Raw genomic sequence first — 6,893 nt, 5'->3', positions numbered from 1 at the left:
GTGAAAGCCCAGAGCGTCGGGTGTCGAATTTTGAGGGATTCCCTCTAAGGTGTAGTCTGTTGCCATCTAGCTGTCTACATATAATAGTTGACTGGACTAAAGGCATTTCTCTTTAGCTGGTTAGGTGTCTATCCAGCAACCCACAGCTATTTACAATAAGTCTTTCCTCTAATTGTCTTTGCTCTAAAACCAGCGACAGAATGATCTTTAGCAATTTGTCTTTGTGAAGGGAGGCACCAGTACTAAAGCATGCCAAGAAACAGGTTTAAGGATTTCTTAGAAGAATCTGTGAAATCAATCAAGAGGTGTTTCAGGAGCAAAACTGGCTTTGATATGAAAGGTGGACAAAGTTTCAGTGGTGGCACATCCTTTCCCATCAGGGTTTGAAAGTACTGTGCTGTGCCACCAAAAGCAAACCTGTCTGAGTCACAAGGGGTAATATAGGGAATAAAATGAATAGTAGAAATACTTTAACACAAAGGAGGTTGCAAAGCTTCTTGTTAACTAAGATGCCCATGGTTTGAATCTGTGACTGGAACACAGTTGTCCATATTATTGAATTAATTAATATGGTCTTTGATAATTAGCCCAGTCCAAAGCTGTGCGGCTATCCTTGACACAGTTTAGACAGCAGGGTGGAGCAGGGGCAGGTCTCAGTAGGCAGTTTGATGTGGGCATCCTGGGGTGGGTATCCAAGGTATAGCTGTGACAGTGCTGAGGGCTGCAAAGACATCCCTGGCCTGTTTTATTTCATATTGTAAAGGTAAGGTAGCCTGCATCTTCCTGTGAAAGGTAACTTGCCCAAGAAGGAGCAAGTCTAGTACCGGTAATGTTCATCTACAGTAAAATCTGCAAGTTCAAGTGAGGTGACTTTTTTAATAAACCAAGGGGTTTCTAACCTGTCAGGTAACGCGTGTACGGGAGTGGTTTTTGGCTAAAGCAGGTAAAATTCTGCAGTCTCATTCAAGGCCTGAAACAGATATTTCAGTATCGCCTATACCTGAATTGCTTCAGCCGCAGCTGTTGTCCAGCTCACTGTTCCACATGCATTGGCTTCGGAGTTTTATTGCATGGCGTCTCAGTGCAGGCTGGCAGAAAGTGTGTACTCTTAGAAGTCGGTTTTGGACCTGTAAACGTCTAGCTGTTTTGAGCATCAGAATAGTCAATATATTAGTAGAAGGAAATGTTACCTGTCTGTGTCACACAAAGATTTACAGTTGGTTCCCACATCTATCCCTTGCCTGGTTTTCAAATCTGAATCCCCTGACATGAGAATATCAAAAGCTGCAATGGTATAAAAGGTGCGTTTGGACCTAATGTTTTTGAGGTATATTTTGAGAATTATTTTGTAATAGCTGCTACCTGTGATGTAGTTAGCTGTACAGGTAAGACAGGAGTAAAACACCCGCTACTGGATTTGGATACTGGGGTTTATTGAAGAATCAAACAAGATTAGAGCTTCTACCCTGCTTGGTTGTCTGCAGCTCCTGCCCCAGTACTATGTCCCTGGGTCTCCACTTCCCAGCAGGGAGGTCGCTGCTGGTCTGGGAAGGTGATGGCGGGAAGTTGTGCTGGTTTCCTGCTGTGTCACTGCTCACAGTTACCTATCTCGGGCATCGCTGGCAAAAGTCCCATCTCTCTGATCTCCAGGATATTCCATGCACCCCCACCCAACACAGCCACCCACCCACACCCCCACACCCCCCAAGCTGCCTGTTAGCATTCATGCTGTAAGCTGATTTCACCTATAGCAGATGCTTTATAGAAGAAAGTGTCTTCAGCCACCAGAGATTCTTGCTCATCTCCAAATGCAAAGGACTACACCACACTCTGGTTCTTCGTCCCGAATCCTCCCACCATCCCTATGCCCCAGCCCTGCTTCCCTTCCACGTACAATCAATTCTATGGTCCATTAACAGGCTGCCATGAGCACTCCTTTAACACCACCAATTATTCTGCTGCTAAGGCAGAAACACGGCAAATTGTCCCTAAGCAGCCTTCTGTCACCTTCCCTGCCCCCAAGAAAACCAAAACCTTAAAGCAGGTTACTCTGAGTGCAGAGTGAGGTAGGCAGCCTATGTTTCTGGTGCTATGACCTGCTGAGGGGGAGAAGAGGTGGGACAGAAATGTGCTGGGCCAAGAACAAGCTGCTTCTGCAATGAGCGACAGTGTGTTCTCCAACGGGACGAAGAAATCACAGGGGCTGCAGCTCTTGCCCAGTTCTCAAGTTTCCACAGTGAGCGGAGCTGAAGAGGGTGCTCGTGAGAAACACCCGGGAGCTGTGGAAGCCGCTGGAGATGTCAGGTCAACACCACCTTCCAGTGAGGCAGCACAGGGCACCCAGGCCTGAGTCCGAAACTCCGAGACAACTGAAGGAGCAAGATAAAGCCTTAGGGACTTTGTGACTGAATTGGAAAGAGAGGCATGAAAATAAAATGCCAATGACAGGTGCTTGAGAGTACATGGGCTTGAGAGAGAGTGTGAGAGCATATGGATGAGAAAGGGCTGCGGAGGTCTGGACGGTTTGGGTGAATATTAACACATCTCTCAGGAGTAGAAAGTGTAGCGCTACTGCCCCTAAAGCATTTGTAACATATGCATAAACCATACATCTGCTGCATTAAACTGAGGCTAGAGGAAAGATCCTGTAGCCACCTCACATGCTGCAGTGCAAGGCTCTGAAGGCATATTTTAAACAGGACTCTCAGGGAGACGAGTACAGCTTGTGTGAGAGAGAAGGATGCAATGGTACATAAATCTGAGATAATCCCAAAGAAAGAGGTGGGGCTAGTATCTTTTGAGAAACTGGCCACTGGTTAGTGAGAAGAATACCTTTAGGGAGAAGAGGGTGAAGTGGAAATCAGTCACGCACCTTGTAGCATGGAAGCAAAGGGACAGAAGTTCTGGAGCAAGGAGAGGAAAAAAATGGATATTTGGGATTTCCATAAAATTTAGGCCTGGGCAGGACTAGGCAGCAGAAGCTCTTAGTATCAGAACCTCAGCTCTGGTGGCTCTGATTTCTCACAAAATCCCATTTTGGCGACTCACCTTCCTTTCTCAGACCTTGTCTCTCACACATACTGATTCTGAGTGGGCTTGGGGTGGCTCTTTAAGCCAGCTGAAGAAGGGTTACCGTGCCAAAAGCCTGTGTTTCTAATCTAAAGACCTTGAGTCTCGGTTCCTGTGGCCTCCATTTTCAAGACTCAGTCTAACACATCCTAAATAACTCACCAGGCAACGGAGTATGAAATCGGACATGGACCGAAGTCGATCCTTGGCATTGGACTCAAGCGAAACTAATGGAATATAAGAAAATGTAAGAATCTATCGTACTGTAAAGGGTGTGTATTTAGCCGTTTTACAAAATAAAATTTCATTTGGGATCTGTGTGGAGGTGTAGTGTTTGAAGAACCGACTAAAACAAGGCATAGGGACATTGCAAACTATTGCTGTACAGATTGAGCCTTGAGGGAATGGCTTTGTTAGATGCCACTAAAATAATTGCATGATAATTTTGGCTAGAGGCACCATCCCATCATCTGATGATTTTTAAACCGTGCACAGATAGTTTAGACTGAGTGATCTCAGTATCCAGCTACAAAGAACCAAGAGGTCCACTCAGTGTACCACGTCTATGCTTTGGCTCTTGGGGAAAAAAAATAATGTGCTAGCACTGTCAAAGGAAGTCTCTGAGCTATCGCAATCAGCATCACTGCGGTGCTCCTTCCTGCATGCGCTGAGGTAGACTAACCAGGGGCTTTCTTCTAAGGTAAGTGGCAGAAAAATAGTTCTTCCCAGGGCAGTACAGAGCAGGCACGTCCCTGTCAGACTCGAAGAATGCAAATTAAACCCGGAGTATTTGCATCTTAGCATTTAACTTTTTTGACAAGAAATTTAAGAAGATGTAACTCTGCTTTTTCAACTCACAGCTGATGAAAACTTGGCATAAATTAAATATAGAAGTGATTTGAGTAGTAGCAAAATGATCAAAATTAACTTAAAATAAAGAAATAACAAAAACAAGAAAATAAAGAAACTTCCTCCAAGAGAAGTGTTGGATTTCCATCCGGTTCTAACCGATTACATGCATGAATTTTTAATGTTTGAAATAACCATATAAAACATTTGGACAAACACAAAGGTACGGTATAATAGAAATGTCAGATGGTATAATGAGAAACTGTCTCAGGTATGTACTATCTATACTATAAAATGGTATATTTCTAGCATACTAGGCTAGTATACTGGAATACTAGAATTTCTAGTCTACTAGTAGATTGGAAACAATGATAAAATTGGTATTTGAGATTACTCTGTTACACAGAAGTCAAATAAGACCAGGGGAGGGAAGGATGGAAAAATTGGAAGCACATTACTATGACAAGGTTGTAAAGTAGTTTGGGCTGATTTCTTAGAAACTCTGGCTTTCATGGCTCCAGACTAACTTCTTTACTTTATACACAATGTTCACCATATCAATATTTATATTGCAGTTCTACCAGTGCAGATTTGAGGGAAAGTGTCTTGGTATAATAAGCTCACTTAGAGAGTGAATTAGACCACTCCTGCAATTACTCTCCCCTGTCAGCTGTTATAAAGGAAAGGTGAGGATAGAGTTGATTAAATACTGGTAGAAACAACTTAAGAAACAAACACATCTGTAGAGCCAGAGTGATATGTTTATATTTCTCTTCTTGTCCTCTCTTACCCTGAATGGCTGCATTCACTTTCTGTTCCCAAAAGGACAATGATAATTCCTACTACTAGAGAAATGCTTTCTTTTCATCTTTGGGATTAAAATATGTCTCCTTTCCCTTTTATTCCTGCATTTACATTTTAGCATCTCACTCCTTTTTTTTTTTTCAGAGTCTCTCAGTTTCAGTGAGGGACCAGCCATTCTCAAGGCAGCAAATACCAAAGCTCCTTTGCTTAACTGTTGCATTGCTGTCATTCTGTCACCTTTCAGGGTGGCACAGAGCAATCAGCAAGTGTCACCCACCTGTACTTGGCCTCTTGAGTACTCTGGATTTGGGAGCTTGCTCTATGTAATCCTCTACTTCTCACTTTATCGAAGGTGAACTATTCTGTATCAGCACTTCCAAGCTCAGAATAACAGATTCAAGATTGTTAGCTTGAGATATAACATTTTCTAGTAAACATTTCAACATATGAACATCTTTACACCCACCCAACCTATGAAGTTGCAGCAATTTGATGTCTGCTCTGAAAAAAAATCCATATGAAGTCAGAAGAAAGATCTGACATTGTTCTTTATAGATGAGGAAAAGAGACTAAAATAATTCCTGCTGACTTTTTTTCATGCATCTTATTTCAATGACATACATGGGAGGGAAGGAGTGGGGAAAGAAGATATTTCAGGTGCATCGCAGCACCTAAGAAATGGCTTGACTGGCTAAGTTTCCTCAACCAGTTCCCTTTGTCAAAATGGAAGTTCATTGTGTAGATTCAAATATGCAGAAAAAAAAAAAACCAAACACAGAAATGTAAGAATAAAGCCTGTAGGTTGCCTATGCAGAGAATGACTGCACTGCTGGTTACAATTGAAAATCTTTACTTGCAGTGCAGATAAATGCAGCCTCCAAGCAGAATCCTGCTATAGGGGATTGTCTTATAAACCATAACCAAGCTATACTGATAATGGTGATATCACCCAGCTGGGCTATCAATTAAAACTGTGTAAGATTTTGGGTACTGCAACCAGCCACTCTTATAAAAACTTAGAAACTGCATTTCACTAAAGGTTGTGGTTTAGTGGAATTTGGGAAGTTTTGAAAATACAGTAGCATGAAAAATCTAAGTGCAAACCCTAAGGTAGATATGATCCCAGTTGCTTTCAATATTTAATTACCATGTCAGCAGAAAGAATTCCAGGGATACAACACCAAATGTGTGGTGCATTCACAAATAAGCAGCCAAATACCTTACATTTCAATCCCCACATTACCTGAAGCTCCTGAATAGTTTCCAGAGAAGCAGTTTGGAAATCAAGCATCTGGCTGCAGAACATAGATCAATTTGCTGGTGAATCTAAGAGCTTCTGGGAAAGAGATAGTTAAAAAGATCATCTCACACTCAGAAAAAACCCTCCACATCACTCCATGTTTTATTTATCTCATATGTTGAAATTTATGATTAAGATAAATTCTTGGTGATACAGTAAGACTTTAAATACATAAAATTAAAGACATTAATCCTAGAATCACTCTTAGTTTGTTAACATAATCCTAGGACTGAGACTATTTACACATGTACAGCTAAGTGTAAATTAGCTATGTATTTGCAGTTTTAGGAATCCAAGGGAGAAGCTTGTGGATTGTTACCCTGGTAGATCGGAAAATATTGGATGGATGGATGGCACTAATAATGCTACTACCTTGGGGTACAAAATAAAACGTTTTTCTGTCACATTTATAGGATACTTTGCAAAACTTTATCAAACAAATGAAAGCCATGAGCATTATATATGATGGCAAAGCCATAGACAGTGGAATGGAGTGGGTGTAGAATTAAACTATAGCTGACAAAGGATTTGCAAAGTGGGAAAAAATTGTCTTCTTTCCTAGTGGGAAGAAAATAGTGTAAAATTGTAGGCAGTTAAGAAGTACTGTGGCTTACAGCTGAGATCAATCTCTCCTAAGCTTAAAATAATCTCACATTTGCATCTTTCACCAGTAATCACGAAGTCTGCATTCACTTAAAGACCCAGTAAGTAGAAAATAATGATGAACTTCTAAGAGCTCTCCTGCTATCAGAAGAATGTCTATGAAAGATCATTATTTTTAAAAAATACTAAAAAGGGCCATTTCCAAAAGAAATCCAGTATTGTATTAAAATAACATCATTTTTTGTATCTCAGATATGAAATTCTGACC

Source organism: Nyctibius grandis, chromosome 1, assembly GCF_013368605.1.
Source record: "Nyctibius grandis isolate bNycGra1 chromosome 1, bNycGra1.pri, whole genome shotgun sequence".
Lineage (NCBI taxonomy): Eukaryota > Metazoa > Chordata > Aves > Nyctibiiformes > Nyctibiidae > Nyctibius > Nyctibius grandis.
This window is presented reverse-complemented; position numbering follows the sequence as displayed.